The sequence below is a fragment of the Tenrec ecaudatus genome, chromosome X, assembly GCF_050624435.1.
Source record: "Tenrec ecaudatus isolate mTenEca1 chromosome X, mTenEca1.hap1, whole genome shotgun sequence".
NCBI classification, from domain to species: Eukaryota; Metazoa; Chordata; class Mammalia; order Afrosoricida; family Tenrecidae; genus Tenrec; species Tenrec ecaudatus.
The window spans coordinates 99,642,378-99,661,304 of record NC_134548.1 but is presented as its reverse complement, the minus strand read 5'-3'; positions in this window follow the sequence as shown (position 1 = coordinate 99,661,304).

Below are 18,927 nucleotides of genomic sequence, written 5' to 3'. Positions count from 1 at the left end.
CGAGAGCGAGAGCGAGAGCGAGAGCGAGAGCGAGAGCGAGAGCGAGAGCGAGAGCGAGAGCGAGAGCGAGAGCGAGAGCGAGAGCGAGAGCGAGAGCGAGAGCGAGAGCGAGAGCGAGAGCGAGAGCGAGAGCGAGAGCGAGAGCGAGAGCGAGAGCGAGAGCGAGAGCGAGAGCGAGAGCGAGAGCGAGAGCGAGAGCGAGAGCGAGAGCGAGAGCGAGAGCGAGAGCGAGAGCGAGAGCGAGAGCGAGAGCGAGAGCGAGAGCGAGAGCGAGAGCGAGAGCGAGAGCGAGAGCGAGAGCGAGAGCGAGAGCGAGAGCGAGAGCGAGAGCGAGAGCGAGAGCGAGAGCGAGAGCGAGAGCGAGAGCGAGAGCGAGAGCGAGAGCGAGAGCGAGAGCGAGAGCGAGAGCGAGAGCGAGAGCGAGAGCGGAAGAACTCAGGAGGCATTGAGGGCAAGCCCTGAGAGGGCATGCACATGTGAATGATCCTGTCCTCTAAGCTGAAAGAGACAGCCTGCCCTCAGCCTGCGTTATTTATCCCCTCCTATCCCCAAATAGGGGGAGGGCGTAGTTGAGGGTATTGGCCAATCTTAGAGGCTGAGTTCAGGTGCATGTATAATGTAATGTTGCTGGAGTCTAGTGTGCATGACCAGGTTGACCTTCAACTGTGCCTAGGTGACCTTGGTCTGAGCATGACCACGTATGGGTTGCCCCAATAAGTGTCTAGTGTGTGCCTGATTCCTTTCAAACCCCTTTACTATGGCATGGCTAGATAAATTTTGTTTAGCATAGGCTAAACAAAAAGTGGAGACAACCCACTTTTTCTCTACCTGTCAGACTGACACTAATTTGACTTACAATTATCCTGGTTATACAGACATTGTAAATATTTAGTAGGTTTCCCATATATTGCATTCCTAGGGATACAACAAAAACAAACAAATAAAAATCTCTCCCAGCTCTCAAGTCAATTCTGCCTCATAGCAACTCTATAGGACCAGGAAGAACTTCTCTGTGGTTTCCGGGGACTAACTTTATGGGACTAGAAAGTCTCTTTTTTCTTGTGTGGAATGTCTGGTGGTTTTGAACTGCTAGCCTTGGGGTTAGCAACCCAACTCATAACCGTATACTACTAGGGGTACCATGTCTGCATAGCCATTTCCATAAATCCATGAAAGTCAGGCTATTCTGCAGTAACCACACACACCTTAATTTTGGCAATTAAATACCATTTTGCCTCTCTTACCCATGGGTCCAATGAGCTTCATTGTAGTTAGATGTCTTCATTTTGTTAGGGCAATTTAAACTGTCAAATCTGCTGTAGCAATTACAGCAGTCTTCAAGGATTCTGGTGCTCCCTTTACAAATTAGTTCCTTACTGTTGTGGAACAAGGATGGCATAGAAGGTAGTAGTTGGGCTGCTAACTACAGGGTCAACAGTTCAAAACCACCAACCACTAGTCACTAATGGGAGAAAGATGACACTTTCTACTTTCTTCCGGATTCCACAGGTGCAGTTTTATCCTGTCCTATAGGGCCAGTAGATTGGAATTGACTTGATGACAGTGAGTGTGAGGTTGATAGTTGTGGTAAAGATATTTGTGCTCTGGGCACTCCATGTATGAGTTTATGGATCTCACCTGACACTGCTAATTCCATTAAGTCTTTGGATACCTTCACTTGGATACTTTCTAAGGAACAGCAATGAAGGTCTAGCCTTTCAACTTCATTTTGCGTAGGTCACTATTTAATCCATGCATCAGTGATCGAATCAAACTTTTAGATCTTTTTCTAAGCTCTCTAGCTGAAACAGCGAATGAAGAATCCATGGCAGTGGGCAGATATCAATAAATTCAGACTGATATAAATATGTCTTGTAATTGTATTCCATATTCTTAATTGCGATACATATTCCCAGGAGTCTGTTTTTATATATTAGAAAAATCAAGTTGTTCACTGGAGTATAGTGTACTTCCTCCTTGGTACAACTGAGGGAACTTTTTAATCCTTTATTTTGGATTTGCATTTTATTTCATAGATTTTTTTAATGTGGAAAAATTGATAAATGGTTTTGCAAATTATAATGTTAAGAATGAACATTAATGCGTGTTAGTCAGTGTTACTATTATTGTTGAGGTATAAAAACAAGCCCTAGAGAAGTTACAAAATATTTAAGAAAAGCTATAGTTAGCATTAGGGAAAAATGCATTTAAAGGAAAGCTAGCTGATGGAATTCATAGGAATCTTTATTTAGGACAAGAATCAATAAAGAACCATAGGTTTTCATTGCATTTTAAATATTTATTTATTTTTGAGTAGTTCACTACTTAGCATAATGCTATTTATATGTATGCAGGAAGCAAGAAAGGAGTCATTTAGTGTATTTTTAATAAATCATTTTATTGGGACTCATACAACTCTTATCACAATCCATACATACATCAATTGAGTAAAGCACCCTTATACATTCATTACCCTCATCATTCTCAAAATTCGCCTTTCACTTGGGTTCCTGGAATCAGCTCATTTTCCTTTTTTACCCTCTCCCTCCCTCCCTGCATTTAGTGTATTGAAGCAAGAACAGACTATAATTTTCCAACGGCTCAAGATGTTCTACTTTGGGTTAAAACACTGGGTTAATGTAATACTGTGCTAAGTGTTTTGTACATGCTATTTATATAACCTTTAGAAATAGATACAAGTTATTTTAATAAGGCGCAAATAAGATAAATTAATTTCTTCTGGTCAACAGCCAGTAGATAATGCTTTTGAAATATTCAAACTCAAGTTTAACAACAAAGTCTACGCCCTTATGTACCTAAAACTAATTGTTCATATAAGTCAAATAAACAGCAGCCTTTATAGGTTACTGTCTCCTTGAACTGGGTGCTGGATCAAGTTAGTATGTTATTACAATGCCTACATAGTTTTCAGTATTCTGTAAACTAGAGATCACAGAGCTCTAGAAAGAATACTGCCGAGTATTAGAATATAAAGTGTAAGCGGCTATCGAATAATGTGAACAAAGCAAGTAGACAGATAGGCAAGAATCAGATAAAAACATAAAGCCTTGATCTAGGAGTGGTTAGCAACCCTGAAGGTGCATCAGGTCATTGTTTAATGATAAAAAACGTCCATGTTCTACTCCAAATAAGCAGACTTATTTGATTTGTGGTGAAATCCAGGCATATCCAAAGATCCACACATCGGAGGCTGATCTAGAGTTCTTGAGGTCTCTGAAGATCTCCAAGGCATGTGAGAACAATATTCTGAGATCTCCGATTCACCTCTGTGATCACTCCTATGGAAATGTATGTGGCTTTATGTAATGTGCCTGAAAATGTGAAGTTTCATAAAGATATTATTTAGAGATTTTCATATTTGCATATTGATGAGGGGCATTTTCAACATTTTATTTGGGACCCACTAGTTGCAACATCTACCAAGACATGTTGGAGTGAACCAGCATACTCATAGTGGTGCTGCAAGATATGTATATATAAATGTATATACATGATCATTTATTGGGACTCTTACAACAATCCATACATCAATTATATCAAGCATATTTGTACATATGTTTCTATCATCATTTTCTTAACATTTACTTCCTATTTGAGCCCTTGGTATCAGCTCCTCATTTATTCCTGCACCCCCTTCATGATCCTTTGATAATTTATAAAATATTATTATTTTCATATTGTACAACAACCATTCTATCCCTTCATCAGAGGTTTCTGTTGTTCCTTCCCCTAGGGTGTGTGTGTAGTTATGTCGATCATTGCATTTGGTTCCCACTTCGTTCCTTCCTCTCCCCACCTTCCACTACCCTCCTGGTATCACTACTCCCATTTTGTTCCAGAGGGATTTAACTGGCCTGGATTCTGCGTCTGCTGAGCTCCTATCTGTACCAGAGTACATTCTCTGGTTTAGCCCAAAGGGAAATGCAAGACTGGGGTAATGATAATGGGGATGTGAGGAGGCCTCAAGGAACCACCAGAATATCGTGTATTTCATTGGAAGTATACTGCGTCCTGATTGACTCATCCCTTCCTTGTGACCCTTCTATGAGGGAATGTACCATTGTCTAAAGATGGATTTTGGGTCTCTGCTCCAGCCCCCCTCATTCTCAACAATATATTGTTTGTTTGGGGTCTTCTGATGCCTGTTACCCGATCCCATTGATACCTCAAGATTGCACAGTCTGGTGTGCTTCTTCTGTGTGGACTTGTTGCTTCTCTTCTAGACGGCTGCTTATTTAACTTCAAGCCTTTAAGACCCAGACTTTAGATCTTTTGATAGCCAGGGAACATCAGCTTTCTTCACCACATTTGCTTCAGCCATCATGCCAGGAGAGTGAGCATCACAGAATGTCAGGTTGTTAGAACAAAGTGTTCTTACATTGAGGGAAGATGAACAGAGGCCAATACTTCTATTGTTATGAATTAATATATTTACATATGTACACACCTATGTATATGCTTCTAGCCATAGCTTTGCTTTCTAGATCTTTCTTCTGCTGTTTCAAAGTATTTTAAATTTGCAAGAAAAACAGAAAAAACTCAACATCTGTCTGGTGATGATTGGGCTATCTGCACAACATCATTTCATCATTCGACCAAGCTGCATCCCTTGTAGTCTTTAATGGCCATACTAAGGGAAGGCTACTTAACACGCAAAAATCAATGAAGAACAGGAAATTAAGGCGTCAGTAGCTTTTTCAATTGCAATAACAAAGGAGTTACATACATTCCTTTAATAAGTGTGGTGGTAAATGGTAAGTATCTGCTTGACTAGGTTATGATTCTCAGTAATTTGGACAGACTAATAGCTCTTCCATAATGTAATATGATTGTATTATACCAGGTTTACTAGAGAAACAAATTCAATAACACTAATATATGTATAATATAGAGCTTGATATCAGGAGGTAATTATATCAAGAAAACCCCCCACCCCAGTACAACTCAAGTCCATAAGTTCAATACTGGTCCAGAAGTCCCTCTTCAGTCTCACACAGCTACCTGCCATGATGCAGACTACAGGAAGATCATAGACCGGCGGGTAGAGTCATGGATCCAATGTCGGTGGAAACATGGCAGGACTCCAATAGATCTTAGTGGCAGAGGCAGCGGCCCAACAAACAGTAAGGCAAAGAAGCAAAGAGAGAGGGGGAGAGTCCCAGGATCCTCTCTATAAGAAAAACAGAGCCCCAAGGAGGTAACATCAGGCTTTGACCTGATTGACAGGCCGGATTTCTCCCATGCACCTTCATACATCTTCAAGTTGACATAAAATCATCTAACTGCCACAATAATATAATCACCCACATGATTGGTTCTGATAATAGAAGCCAATAAATTAATTATAAGAGGAATGTCCTTGGGGTGTGACTTCAATGAATAAATATAGACATTTTGGCAAAGCTCAATTACTCTGGATTCTGCATCTGACCTGTAATCATCTGACCTTCAGTTCTTGTGATATGAGCCAACAACCTGACTCCTGGATTGCATATTTGTGGATTTACCTGCTCTTACAGTCCAATTCTATTGTTTATTTGTCAGTTTGAGATAGTGTGGTGGCTGGTGCATTGCTGTGATTGAATGAATCACAGCAATACATCAGGATTAGAAGAACATGGAAAGAATGCAGTCATTATATCAAATAGATGGGATGACATTTCACCATTTCAAGAGATGGCATATGATAAAAAAGCAGGGCTGCTGAAAGAAATTCTAGCTCTACTGAAGGCATTAGCCAAAAACAAGCCTCCAGGAATTGGAGGAATACCCATGGAAATGTTTCAAGCACGCCCTTGTCTATGCCAGGAAATTTGTAAAAAAACAGCCTCCCTGCTAAACCGACTGGAAGAGACAAATTTTTACACCTATGCTATAGAAAGGTGACCTAAAAGAATGCCAAATTATTGAATAATATCATTTATATTACATGCAATTAAGATTTTGCTGAATCATTCAACAATGTTTGTAGCAGTACGTTGACGAGGAAATGCCAGAGGCTGAGGCAAAATTCAGATGATGATGTAAAACAAGGTATATCTTGGCTAAAGTCAGATGGATTGGGGCTCAAAACAGAGAATACCATAAACACCATAAACATATTTATTTCTCTATGCCAAGGCATTGCACTGCGTGGATTTTAACAAGTTATGGATAGCCTGGAGAAGAATGCGAATTCTAGAAAACTTCATTATGATCATGTCAAACCTGTACATGGGCAAAGAAGAAATTATTCGAACAGAACAAGGGGATAGTGCAGGTTTTAAAATCCTCAGTGATGTGGATCAGGGTTGTATCTTCTCACCATAGTTCCTCAATTTGTCTGCTGAACAAAATCTTCACCACTGGGCCAATAGGTAGCATCATGATAAATGGAGAAAAGATTGAAGTTCTCAGGATTTCATCTTGCTTGGCTCCCTCATCAATGTTCCTGGGGGCAGCAGTCAAGAGCTTAAATAATGCATTAATTGCATCGGACAAATTCACTGCACAAGGCTCCCTTAAATGTGTCTATGAAACTATAGCCCCCCCAAAAAAAACCCTGCAATTTTTCCCAAAACTATGTATAAAAATTTCTTTATAAAACAACCTTATCACCTTCAAAGTAATCTCCATTACACTTAATACATTTGTCAAATTTGTGATTCCGTTCTTGGATACATTTTTCAAACTTATCTGTTTGGATGGCTGATAGCACCTCTCTCATTTGTTTCTTCACCTCTTCTAGGTCATAATATCGTGTCCTTTCATGTCCCTCTTCATTCACAGAAACAAAAAGAAGTCGGACAAAGCCAGTCAGGTGAGTAAGGTGTGGCGCCAGAGAGGCATGCTGTTTTTTGCCAAAAAACTAGAGCAGCAACATGGCTGAGTGAGCAGGAATATTGTAGTGCTAACAAAACCAGTCACTTGTCTGTCACAAATCAGGCTTTTTTTCACACATGGTTAGGCAATATTTTAAGAACCTCTAAATAGAAAGTTTGGTTAAAAATCTGACCTAGTGGAAGGAACTCCAAATGCAGTGTTCTCTTCACATCAAAAAGATGTAATGAGTATTGTCTTGATCTTTGATTTCCCTTGATGAGATTTTGGGGGGACAAGGCGATGATAGTGCCTTCCACAGCCTTGATTGATGTTTGCTTTTGGGTAGCAGTTCAAATACAATATATAATTGATCAAGGACTCATGAAGGTGGGAGGAAGGGGAAGGGAGGGGAAAAGAGCACAGCTTATTCTAAGGGCTCAAGTAGAAAATGTTTGGGAAATGATGATGGCAACATATGTACAAATATACTTGATATAATTGATGTATGGAATGTCATAAGAGCTGTGAAAGCACCCAATAAAACGACTTAAAAAAGAAGAAGATAAATAAAAATCCTCACAATTGGACCAATAGATAACATTATAAACAGTTGAAAAATCGAAGTCGTCAAGGATTTCATTTTGCTTGGAACCACAAAAAATATTCATGAAAGCAACTGTTAAGAGATCCAATGATGCATTGCATTGGATAAATCTGCCACACAAGAACTCTTTAAAGTGTGAAAATGTAGGGATGTTATTTTGAGGACTAAGGTGAATCTGACCCAAGCCATGGTATTTTTTATTGCCTCATATGCATGTGAAAGTTGGACACTGAGTAAGGACGATTGGGGACGACTTGATGCATCTGTATTATGGTGCTGGCAAATAACATCGAAAGTACCATCGAATAAGTACTTGATAAAATAGGCTGAAAAAGAGGAAAACCCTTGAAAAGAAAAAGAGAGAGACTCATAGGCTGGATTGACACAGTGGTTTCCACAATGGGCTCAAACATAAGAACAATTGTGAGGATGGTGCAGGATTGTTCAGTGTTTTTTTCTGTTGTACACTGTCAGGGGAAGCCAGCCCCTAACACATCATTACGGGTCCAGTAGGCGCAATTGTACAGCGATAATAAGTAAAGATCACAGTAAAGTTATTGAGAGCATGAGAGAAAGAATAGAAGTATTGAAATAAATGGAGTCAGACACGTTTCATGGTAGCATGCTCACCTCAGCCCCGCTGATGGTTCACGTGGAGGGAGAGAGAGAGCGCTTTAATGCTAGCCCAGGCTTTTTATATTCTCCGGGGCATGCAAGCCCCCCAATTACAGGTGAGTACATACATCACAGGGAGGGGTTGTGCTATAGGTAATACAGTAATGAGAGCGGGTGGTCTAAAGCTCCCTAATTATAGTTGAGTACATACATCACAGGGAGGGGTCATGCTATAGGTAATACAGTAATGAGAGCGGGTAGTCTAGGGACATACATGCAATAGTAAGAGGAGGATTGGGGGTATACATGTAATAAGATGGGTGGATAACTCAACTTTGGATGTCATAGAGTCAGTTTGGCCTCTTCCCTGACTCAACTGATAGAGATCTTTATTGGTAGGGTGAGAACGCTTGGTTGCAGGCCTCAGGGAGGAATAGTCTATTGTCCCCAGTAGCAGGGAGTGAGGCCTACCATATAGTATTGCGAATAACTGCCCTCTGGAAGGATGTCTGTAAGCATCTGACCTCTCCCCACAGTACACGAGGTCACTATGAGTCAAAACCAATTCTAACAATAACATGCTTAAATCCAAAAAATCAAACTCACTGCCATCAAGTTAATGCTGACTTATACCAATCCCACAGGACAGAGTAGAACTGCCCCTCTGGGATTCCAAGACTGCAACATTTTTTAAGGTTTATTTGGATATAATCCATGTATAATACAGTTCAATTGATCAATCATATCGGGAAGAATTATACAATCATTACTACAATCAATTTTAGAAGATTTACTTCTCTCTTATACTCCTTGTTATTAGGTTTCCATTTTCCCACAACTTCTCCTGTCATACTCCCAATAAAGTATTAATCCAGTTTCTGTCTCTATAGATTCACTCATGTTGGAGTTCATGTTAGGAAAAACATACAAAAATAACAGAACAAAGAAACAGAAAAGCTTGTAACGATAACAAATAGAGAAAATATCAATATAAAACAAAGCAGAAATAATACAAACTAGAACAACTTGAAAATGAGTCTAAAAGGAGATCCAAAGATAAGGTGTTAAATTTCAACTTAACTACAGTTAGTATAATCCCCTTTCTAATACACTCTGCCTGGTCGCAAGGCTATTGACATTCCTGGTCTATGTTCAAAGGGGATCCATGAGCAGCTTACTCCACATGTATTTCCCCCTCACTTCTTTCAAACCGTTTAATTGGGACCTAATCCAGACATCATAACTCTTTAAGGGAGTTGAAGGATTCATGTTTTTTCCATACAATGACTATTAGTTTTGAAATTCTAATCTTTCAGACAACAGCTCACTGCTTGTCAACTATGTAACCAGGGCTCCTACAGATTAAATAGACATATGAAAATAAGACAAAATTATTGCTACAAAATTTTAGAAACTTTATTAAACACAAATATCAAAATATAACTCTTATTATTTCTTGACATATTCTCGATCTAAGTCTTTGCCCATCTGGAAGCACTGTTTTAATCTCTCTAACCCTTCCTTGGTAAAATTCAGTTTAATGAAGACCAAAATCCTCACAACTCTACCAATAGGTAACATCATGATAAATAGAGAAAAGGATTTTCAAGGATTTTGTCTAGCTTAGATCCACAAATGATGCTCATTCAAGCAGCAGTCAAAGGTCAAAAGAAGAGTTGAATCAGGTATATCTGCTTCACAAGACTTCTTTAGAGTATTGAAAAGCAAGATGTCCCTTTGAGGATTAGGGTATGCCTGACCTTAACTATGGTGTTTTCAGTTGCCTCACATGTGTGTAAAAGTTGGACATTGAATAAGGAAGACGAAAAAAACTCAATGTGTTTGAATTGTGGTGCTCGAGGAGAATATTGATAGTACCCGTAGCTGCTAATAGGACAGATAGATCTGTGTTGGGAAAAGTGTAGTCAGAGTGCTTCCTAGAGGCAAGGATGCTGAGATTACGTCCTACATACTTGGGACATGTTATTAGGAGAGAGAAGTGCCTAGAGAAGTGTATCATGTTTGGTAAAGTGGAGGCAAGACGAAAGAGGAAGGCCCGTAAGAAGGGTTGACACTGAGGCTGTGGTGATGGCTCAAGCATAGGAACACTTGGGAGGATGGAGCAGGACTAGGCAGTGTTTCAGTTGGTTGTGCATAGGGTCACTGGGGGTTGGAGTCAACTCGATGACACCTAACAACCACTAATAGCCCTTCCCTGTAGAATTGCCATATATACTCGTCTATAAACCAACTTTATCAGCACAAAAAATGTGCTGAAAAACTGGGGTTTGGCTTATACATGGGTCAGTAGCATGAATGGATGTCATCTGGTCAAGCCCGACTAACATAAGGAGGAAATCTCATGAAGCCTGACATAGAGTTAATAGCACAGTGGGTTCAAGATGCATGGGAAGACATTCCAGAAGACATGGTGTGATGTGCCTTCCAGAAATGTGGTATTATTAATGATATGGATGGCAGTGAAGACTGCGCTTTGTATGAAAATGACAGCAGTGATGGTGATGACGGCAATTTCAGTGAGGACAGCTTCTATGATGACCTCACACCAGCTGAAACTCTGCAATGGGATATGGATGATGATGAGGAATCCAGTTTTGAAGGATTTTAACTCTTTACATTTTAGCTTGGTTGCTGATTGAGCTCAGAGAATAGTAGTCTAAGGTATCATTGTTGATGCATTATTGTTTTTGTTGAACCTATTTTCCACTTACTGTGCTGGTTTACTAATGTTAAATGACTTATTGTCCTTTTATTTATGTTTTTATTTAAAATAAATATTTAAATACGTTACCCCACTGATATCTCAATTTTTAGTAATTTTATTTTCATTTGTTTTGATTATTGAAACTCACCAATAGCTTCTGCCTTTCCCACTCTAGGCTTATACTTGAGTTAATCAGTTTTCTGGTTTCCCAGGTAATAATTAGGTACCTCGGCTTATACTTGGGTCAGCTTATATTCGAGTATATACAGTATGTACTCTTTGTGTTATGCTATAGCAAAACAGCAGCTCTGGCATTCTCAAAGGATTCAACTCATGTTATCTTTACATGTTCTTTGAATTTTGTGGACAAAAGGACAGAAGGGACAAAATCAGGAGCGTAGGACAGATACAGTAAGGTTTCCCACAAATTTCTTGTAAGACAGGCCTTGGTACCTTCAAATAATTAGAAGATGCAATGTTATGATGGAAAACAAACAAAAAAGCCTTAACACAACTTATTGGCCCTTTTCTCACCAATGTAGCTTAAATTGTCTTAAAACTTCTCCCATGATAGTATTGTAACCTTCAAGGAAAACTACCAAGATTCTCCCTTTGGACAATGAAAAACAGTTACCATAGCTTTCTGAGCTGCTCTGAGCTTAACTAGAGCAGTAGATCCGCTCAGAAGTCACTCTTTTGATTGAACCTTTAAAGGACACACGCACACACACACACACACACGAGATTGAGGAGCACTATTGGCATAGTGGGTTACCTGTTGTGCTGCTCACCCAAAGGTCAGCAGTTCAAAACTACCAGCCACTCCACGAGCAAGAGATGAGCCTTTCTATTCTCATAAAATCCACAGTCTCTGCCAATGCACAGAGATGACCATGAGGCTGGCCCCACCACGATGCACAACACGCCTTACTGACTCACAGAGCCACAGGGAGCAGCACTAAAGACACAGCGAGGGAATTGTGCCTGGTCTGACCGCCTCACATGGAGCGAAAGATGAAGGGAGTGTAGCAAAAGAGCAAGCATAGTAAAACAATGAAGTACCTAAGGAATCCAGAAAATGGACCTCAGAATCGATGGGCAGGGTGGGACACTTCACCAGATCAGATTGGAAAACTTTCAGAAGTGTCAGCAGACAGACCTGGAACTATTTATAGAGCTCGCTTGCTCGCTCTCTCTCTCCTTCTCCTTATTCTTTTTCTCATGTCTATCCATATAGGATAGACAGGATAACCAATCCTGAGGAAAAAACAATGGGGCCGACAGCTCTAGGGGGACATGGGAGAGGAGGAGGTGGGAGAAAAGGAGGGGAAGCCAACAAACCCAGGGACCCAGGAACAACAAGATATCTAAAAATCAATTGCAAGGAGGGTGTAGAATGTCTGATTGGGTTTGATCAAGTGCTATTTAGCCACAAGAAAGAACTGAGAGTTGAATGAAGGTCAAAAATGATAGTGGGGCAGGCGGAAAGTAAAAAGAAATAGAAGAAAGAACTAGGAGGCAAAAGACATTTATAGCGATAAAAATATAGGCATGCATATATGCAAATACATTAATATATAACAATAAGGATATAGGTCTATCTACATAGATTTAAAAGTTAATTATTAAGGTAGCAGATGGACATTGGTGCTGTACTCAAGTACTACCTCAATGCAAGAACATTTTGTTCTAATAACCAGGTAAGCTGTGACGCTCACCTTCCCTACAAGAGCGCTGAAGTCAACATGGGTGCATAAGGAAAGGTGGTGAAGAAAGCTGATGTTGCCCAGCTATTAAAGATATAGCATCTGGGGCCTTAAAGGCTTGAAGGTAAGCAAACCACCATCTAACAGGGAGGCAACAAATCCCACATTGAAGAAGCACCCCAGCCTGTGTGAATATGAGGTGTCACCAGTATAAGGTATCAGGCATCAGAAGACCCCAAACAAACAAATATATTGATGCAAATGATGGGGGTCGAGAGGAGACCCAATGTCCATCTGTAGATAATTGAATATTCCCTCATAGAAGGGTCACAAGGAAAGAATAATACAGACAGGTTGCAGCGCAGCACCAATGGAACACACAACACTCCTCAAGTTCTTTAACTCTTCCTCCCCACCTCACCCCACCCCACCCCCACTATCATGGACCGAGTTCTACCTTATAAACCCCGCTAGACTGGAGCAAGTACACTGGTACAGAAAAGAGCTCTCAACACATGGAATCCAGGACAGATAAAGGAATGGTAATGGGAGTAGCAATACCATGAGGATAAGGGGAGAAAGGAGAAACCAATAACAGTGACAGACCTATAATCCCCTCCCCTCCCTATGGGGACAAATGACAGTAATGTGCGACATTGGGTGATGTAAGATATGAAAATGATAATAATTTATAATTTATCAGGGGTCCATGAGGGTAGGGAGGAGGGAAAAAAAGAGGAGCTCATACCAAGGGCTCAAACAGAAAAAAATATTTTGAAAATGCTCATGGCAACATATTTACAAATATGCGTGATACAATTGATGTATAGATTGTTATAAGAGCTGTAAGAACCCCCATTAAAATGATCTATTAAAATAAATAAAAACTCAGTCTCAGAAACCCACAGAAGCAGTTTGAGTTTTAATGAAAGTAAGAATCCTGATGGTGCTGTCAGCTAAATGTGTGGCTCTTAACTGCAGGTTTCCTTGTTCAAACCCACCAGCCATTATGAGGGAGAAAGATGAATCTTCTGGCTCTGGTAAAGATTTGCAGTCTTGGAAACCACGCATCAGGCTGCTATGAGTCAAATTTCATATGAATTGATGGCAGCAGATTTAGGTTGGTTTTAGTTTGGGGTAATGTGATAAGTCAAGTGTATTCCTGAGAGAACATATTTGTCATCATCCGCTAATCTCAGAGACATGTTTAAATATGTTTTGCTTGTGATAAGCCCATTTGTGTAAGAACTGAAACTGCAATAGCAACACTTTTTAGCTACTCCGGTACTTGCTTATAATATGCAGGGCATTTTTAAGCTGTTAATCATGATAACCTTCAAGGTTCAAAATATGCTAAACAAACAAGCAACAAACTCAAACCCACTGTTTTTGAGCTTATTTCGACTCATAACAACCAGAAATATACTTCATTTGCACTGAATTTATAGGTTGCATGGCAACAAAACTTTTAGAATGTCATGATTTTGCTCCCTTCTCATTTTTGACTATCAGTCAGCATACACATATCCAACATCTGACCAACTATTTGAGTTTTGACAGCTCCTGCCAAGGTAGTAATATTTCTTGTAATTGCTCTCAGCTGGGTTTTCAATCCCCTGCTACAGGCAGAAACATCAACAAAATCAACTCATTTATCTACAGTGGCAGTGACACTTGCCTATTATGACAGTACAGGAGAATATAAACTTTAGAAAATACAGTTTTAGAAATAGTACTAAATTGAATTATGCTTATTTAATCAAAATTAAAATTACTGTTGAAGATGACTATTTAACAGAAATAGAAATTGACTCAATTTAAACAGATATTCCAAAATGGGTTCAATATAGGTTAAAAGTTATGATTACTTATTTGGCCCAGTTTATTTCACAACAAATTAGGTAATCATCCCTAATACCAGAATTATAATAAGAAAAATATATCACATATTAATTTAATTTCCTACAGTCTGGCTCATAGTTTTTTCTCTATATTAGAGTTATTACAAATTAGAACATGGAAACACATAAAGCTATATCATGTCTGTTTCTAGAGTGCTAAACATGTGACAATACCAAGCTTTATTTAGCTGGAAAGTATCTTTTTAAAAAAATCATTTTATTGGGGGCTCATACAATTCTTATCACAATCCATCCATCCATCCATGTGTCAAGCACATGTGTACATTTGTTGCCATCATCATTCTCATAACATTTACTTTCTACTTGAGCCCTTAATATGGAAAGTATCTTAAGTTATATTTTCTTTTATAAACTTTGAGGAAAAGTATCAAAATATAATAATTCTTCATTGAGGTAAATTTTTCAAGTATTTATTCATACTTATTTAAAGAAGACATTACTATTCTAATTGAAAAATAACTTGTGCCTATATTCATCTTATGCTTGTCATGCAGTGTGATTTTGTTGCAAAATGTTTATGTCAGCATCCACAAACAATGTATTTCTCTACAAAGTGATGTTACCTTCAGGGTTATAAAGATACTTTGCTCTTTATATTAAGCCAGTAGAAACATTTATAGCTTGCTAATGCATTCTGTCCATCTGAGAATGTGTGACTACAGCACATTAATTCTATATCACAAAAACACATGGTAATCTTTTGTACCCACTGTGAATCAAAGAAAGCTAATCCCTACTTTGACTTCATTTGTATTTTGGTAAAATTATATATTTCCCTATTGAAATATGTGATTTTGTGCTCAATGATTTGCTGATCCATTTTTATGAAGTTCAACAATTTCCACAGAAAGGTAATGAATATACCTTTTTTACATCCCTTTTATTCTGAATACCTCCTTTTCACACTAAGGAATATAGTTTATGTTATTGGATTAATTTTGTTTTATAATTTTTATTAAACACTGAGTTTCTTGGTTGCTTTCTCTAACTACTTTAATAAACAACATTAATTTTATCATGATTCCTTACTTAGAAGACTGAATAACCTCAATGTCAATTAAATAATTATAGCATGAAGAATCATTGTCTTTGCAAACAATTGAAACAAAATGCTATCATTCAATGAATCAAAGTTATACTGAGATTGAAAACATCTGAGATTCTCACTGGCTTTGACTGAATGGTGAAATAGAAAGGGGCATCAAAAAATTCATGGAAAAATAAAAGTAAACTGTAATGGAAATTTAAAGCCCCCTTTGATGTGATGACTTTGTATTCAGAAAAAAACAAATATAAAATATTTCACATTTCTCTGATGCTGAAATTTTCTGGAACAAAGTGCCAGTAAAATTAGTAATATTGACTGCACAGCAAAAGGATTTTTATTGAAATCTTAAATTGCCTGCCATACTGGAATGCTGAATGGTGCTAAATGGCGCTCCCAAGTTATTGTAAGATGCTGTATCCTTTTACAGCCTCTTTAAAAAAATTAAATTGTGATCTGCATTGCTTTGATTCTTTGCATCTCTTTGCAAACAACCCTGGTAGTGCAGTGATTAAAGTGATCAGCTGCTAAAAAACAGACCAGAAGTTTGAAACTAAAAATTCTGCTTGAGAAAGATATATCAGTCTATTTCCATAAAGATTTAAAGCCTTGAATTTTCAGATAGGATAGATATCCCACCCTCCACCCCCCAAAAAGAGCCCCCAAAACAAAAAAATAGCAGTACATATCATAATCAAACATTCCAAACTAAAGACAAAGAAAGGATTCTGAGAACATCCCAAGAAAAATGATATGCCATCTACAAAGGAGAACTTACAAGACCAAGTTCTGACTTCTGCACAGACCCCATGTAAACAAGAAGACAATGAGATGACATGTATAAAGCCCAGAAAGAAAAATGAAATATGAAAACATGCCTACAAATTGTCCCTCAAATATGATGGATACATTAAAATATTTCCAGATAAAGAGAACTTGAGACTTTTTACAAATACCTCTGGGGGCACCACCACTGAGAAAGCTGAGGCTTCTGACTCTCGTAAAGAGTTCCCATTTCAGAAACCCACAATGTCGGTTGACCTATTGGGTCTGCATGATTCAGCATTCACTCAATCACAGTGAGTTTTAACTTTTATCAAGAGGATAAATGCTCATGTAATCAGAATTCCAGAATATATGTAGAGAAAATCAAAATACACAGGGAATTATCAGAAAGTTCATTATCTGAAAACAAAAAGATATTTGTCCAAGAAATACAATGGAACCCACATAGGAGAGATCAAAGAAGAAAGTCAGGAATCCATAGCATAATAAAAAGTTCCAAAATGGAATCAGTTAGACTAAGCTCTGGTTTCTCAGCAGAAACCAGGCAGGCAAGATAATGAGAGGATAAGCTACACACAGTTTTTTGTTTTTAAATCCATCGTTTAATTAAATTTACCTGAACATTTTATTATTCTTACACATACAAAATCCTCAAAAGAGGAAAAATATTAAAGAAAAGCTATATTCAGCAAAACTATCTGTCAAATTCTATGCTGAAATTAGAACATTTGCAAATGAAAAGAAATGAAGGACATTTTTAAAATCCAGAACAATCAGATCAGAAAACAAATGCTAAAAGGAGAGTTTTGGGACACTCAATTGTAAACATCATAAATAATATAATATACATGACTGTATCATGTGGAAACCAACCCAGATATAGAATTTTCCAAAACAAAAATAAATTTCCAACACTAAAATTAGAAAATCAGAAATGTCAATCTGTATGTGATGACAACCACAGAGAAAAATGTGGGAATAAATGGAATAATTACAGAATTTACAAATGGAGAGGAAATAAAAATATCAAGATAGAGAAGACTATTTTAAACATAGGAAGACATAAATAAATGACATGGTAACCAGAATGAAAATGAATACACTGTACAGAAGCAAGATAAAAAGATAAAAATAAATATAACTATAAAAATAACTATATAAAATAAAAAAACAGTCATGACAACTGTATTTGTCAATGGCCTGCACTTACTGAACAATTCAGGAGCTGACCTCCTGACCCAGACCTTGGAAGAATATAGTAGCAACGTATTCCTATCATCAACTTTTGCTCAGAATAGCCAATTTCCACAAGACCTAGCTTCTTTTGGACCTTCAAGAACTTCAAAAGGTGCAAAGAAAATACCATTAATTCTATTATCATTTGAAAGACAGAGACATAATAATATCAGCATCATGCTTCAGAAGCAATAGCCAATATCTCTGCATATGAGAAACAAGAAAAGAGTAGACTACATGCAAATTAGACCAGAGGATATCTCAGATGAAGAAAAAGGTTTTGATTTTTCTATTAAGGAGTTTACACAAGTGATCTCCAGCTGCTTTAAGTAGATGGAATAAATTTTTGATAGAAAAACAGACAAAACTGAAGGGAACATAGAAGAAAACAGGAGAGCACTACAAGAACAATCTGACAAAAATAAATGAGTGGTGAGGCATATTTTAACAACCCAAATAAAATTTCAGAATGCAAACACCAAGATATTAGAATTGGATCACATTTTAAAGGAATAAAATGGAGTAATGGAAGTATACATCTGTGATGTTGAAGCTATATCTCGTAGTACCAAAATACAAAAAGACCAATCTATTAAAAAAAATCTCAAAATTAATCTGAGAATGAAGAATTCTGTGGGACACTATCAAAATAAACAACTTTCATTTGAAAATCATTCTGGAACAGGAAAAAGAAAATATAACTATATAGAAAACAGTTCAAGATATATTAGAAGGGAGCTTTCCTAAGTTCCAGAACAGAACAGAAAATATTATCAGTGACAGAACAAAAAATAACCAATCAAGAATTATAGAGGACCCCAAACAGAATTACCCAAAAAAGACACTGACAAGGACACATCACAGTCAAATTTCTTAACATCAAGGAAGAGGAAATAATTCAGAAATCAATTTTAGAAAACAGAATAAATACTTATAAAAGCAAACAAATATAAAAAAGATATGATTTTTCAATGAAAACCATGCAGGCAAGAAGGCAGTGGAATTATATACAAATTCTTGAAAGAAAAGAAACTGTCAATGAAGAATGAGCAAAATTATCTCTTAAATACAAGAGAGCAATAAAGACATTTTCAGCCAAAGAAAAACTAAAGTAATTTATAAAAACAATACAGGCCTTACATATATATAGCAAAGCAAATTCATTTGAAAGAGAATCAACAACTGGCAGCACTGACAGCAACCTAACTCATCATACAAGGCACTATTAGAAGAAAATCATCCTACTTAAATAATACAATATATTCAATTATCCAATGTATGATTACCAAAGTTTTTCCCAATTTGTGAGTTCCTATTTTACTCTTTTGATGAATTATTTTGGTGTACATAAAATGTAAGCAAGCAAGCAAATAAACAGGTACCCAAGATGATAAGTGTTTACTGGAGTAAAAATCCCAGTATTTCTCTCTATAGTGTCTTATTTTAGAAAATCTCAGTCATCTATT